Source organism: Mustela nigripes, chromosome 6 (genome assembly GCF_022355385.1).
Source record: "Mustela nigripes isolate SB6536 chromosome 6, MUSNIG.SB6536, whole genome shotgun sequence".
In the NCBI taxonomy this organism is placed as follows: Eukaryota; Metazoa; Chordata; class Mammalia; order Carnivora; family Mustelidae; genus Mustela; species Mustela nigripes.
This window is the reverse complement of record NC_081562.1, coordinates 35,056,557-35,059,284: the sequence shown is the minus strand read 5'-3', so window position 1 is coordinate 35,059,284 and position 2,728 is coordinate 35,056,557. Positions and strand designations below refer to the sequence as shown.

At 34.8% G+C, this 2,728-nt stretch overlaps 1 non-coding gene across 1 annotated transcript; it reads left to right on the top strand.

Annotated features, from left to right (window-relative positions):
* The first annotated feature begins 379 nt into the window (after nucleotides 1-379).
* On the top strand, nucleotides 380-482 carry LOC132021020 (U6 spliceosomal RNA). Its single transcript, XR_009405204.1, has one exon. It is a non-coding gene; the product is annotated as a U6 spliceosomal RNA (small nuclear RNA).
* The last annotated feature ends 2,246 nt before the right edge of the window (nucleotides 483-2,728 follow it).

The window sequence follows — 2,728 nt, the reverse complement described above, 5'->3', positions numbered from 1 at the left end:
CCATCTCCCTGACTTACTAATTAACTTTCTTCATGCCCTTTCTGATATACTGATGTTCCTTTAGGGTCTCAAGCAGACCCATAAAAATGGTCCACCAACCTATCTACAAATTCTGCTGCCTTAAAGTTCACCTAAATGTCATGAAGAGACTGTTGTGTGTGTTCTGCAAGCTCTTATATTAGTTGAACTTGTTATTTTAATTACATAATGTAATCAAGTACTACATAAGCTGAAAGAAAAATGTTATTTCTATGGTAACTGAAGCCAATGTTTTGGAAATGTTTAATAAAATGAGCTAATGTAAAAAATGCTATCTAATAAAGTGGGTGAGGCAACAGTAAAAATTTGAGAAAAATAAAATATTTAAATAATTTCACATATGCTTTCTTCAGCAGCATATAGAGTAAAACTGGAACAATTCAAAGAAGAGAATGGCCCTGTACATGGATGACACACAAATTTATGATGTGTTCCATTAAAAAAATGTAATTCTTTGAGCAAGTTGTTTTATAAGTTCCTGAGTCCACTATGAAGAAATAGAGTACAGTGTGGGTACAGCTTTCATGACAAAGATGACAATTTTTTTATTACAAAGATGACAGACAATTATAAAAAAAAACAAAAAAAACAAACTTTGACCTTTAAGAAGCAATTGATAAAAGATAATGCATATTTGAGATTTACAAACTTGATCATGAATCCTTTATCCCTTATCTTTTCTAAATTAATCATTTTTCATTCTAATAGTTTCAGAGAAGAGTATAGATACAGAATGTGACATTACATACATAAAATGTGGAGGAGGAATAAAAGTTTAGTGTTTTTATATGTTTGAACCTAAGCAACCATAAACTTAGTACCTGGATGTATATGGAAAACCACTAGTAACCACCAATCAAAAACCTGTAATAGGTACAGAAAAAATTAAGAGAAAGGAATCCAAGCATAACAGTAAAGAAAACAATGAAGGAACGAGAGCAAGGAAAAAAGAAAAAAAATAACAGAGAAGCCTATAAAAACAACTAGGAAACAAGTAACAAAAATGGCAATAAGTACACAGCTATCAATTAATTTAAGTGGAAATGGAGAAAATGCTCCTAGCAAAAGCCATAGTGTTACTGAGGGGATTAAAACACAGGCACAGGCACACATATTCACTAAAGACCCATCTATAATGCTGCCTACAGGAGACCCACTTCAGACCTAAAGACACATACAGACTAGAAGTGAAAGGGTGGAAAACCCTACCAGGCAAATGGAAAGAAAAAAAAAAAAAAAAGAACTGGAGGGACGCCTGGGTGGCTCAGTTGGTTAAGCAGCTGCCTTTGGCTCAGGTCATGATCCCAGCATCCTGGGATCGATTCCCACATCGGGCTCCTTGCTTAGCGGGGAGCCTGCTTCTCCCTCTGCCTCTGCCTGCCATTCTGTCTGCCTGTGCTCGCTCTCTCCCCCTCTCTCTCTCTGATAAATGAATAAAATCTTAAAAAAAAAAAAAAAAGAACTGGAGTTGCACTTCTACGTCAGACAAAATAGACTTTAAAACAAAGACTCTATCAATAGACAAAGACACTATACAGTGATGAAGGGATTAATCCAATAAGAATAAGAATATATCATTGCAAATATCCATGCACCAACACAAGAGGACCTAAACACATAAAGGAAGTAGTAATAGACATAAAAGGAGAAAATAATAGTAATACAATAATAGTAGCAGACATTAACACCCCATTTACACAATGGACAGATCATTCAGACAAAAAAGAAGTGAGAAACAATGGATTATAATTACATATAGGACCAGAAAAACCTAGCAGAGAACATTCCATCCAAATACAGCAGAATACACACTCCAAGTGCCCATGCAACAGTCTCCAGGACAGATCGCATAGAGGCTCCAAAAAATCTTTTTTTTTTTTAGAAAGGGAATCTTATCCTGCAGTTGGGGTTGGAGTGGATGAGGTTTTGTTTTTAAAGATTTTATTTATTTATTTGACAGAGAGAGATCACAAGTAGGCAGAGAGGCAGACAGAGAGAGAGGGGGAAGCAGGCTCCCCGCTGAGCAGAGAACCCAATGTGGGGCTCAATCCCAGGACCCTGAGATCATGACCTGAGCTGAAGGCAGAGACTTAACCCACTGAGGCACCCAGGCACCCTTTAATAAATTCTTAATAAAATTGCAATCATAACAATAATCCTTTCCAACTACAATGGAATGAAATTAGAATTACAAGAAAAAATCTGGAAAAACAGACATGAAGACTAAACAGCATGTTACTGAATAAAAGGGTCAACTAAAATTAAAGAGGAAATAAAAATATACATTGAGACAAATGAAAATAGTCCTAAATCCTTGGAGATAGCAAAAGCATTTCTAACAGGGAAGTTTAGACCTACCTCAAGAAGAAAAAGAATTAAACTTTTCACCTAAAGGAGCTAGAAAACAGCAAAACCCAAAACTAGAAGGAGGGCAATAAGAAAGATTAGACTGAACAGACAAAAGAAAAGAAAAAAAAAGCAAAAAACAAAAAACCAAAAATTAATAAAATGGTTGATTTCTTGAAAAGATAAAATGGACAAACATTTACCTGATCATACAAAGAAAGTAAATCAATAAAATCAGCAATGGAGAAGAAATAACCACCAATACCACAGAGATACAAAGGATCATAAAAGATTATTAAAAATTAGCTGGTAAGAAATGCAAAAACTTTGAAGAAATGGATAA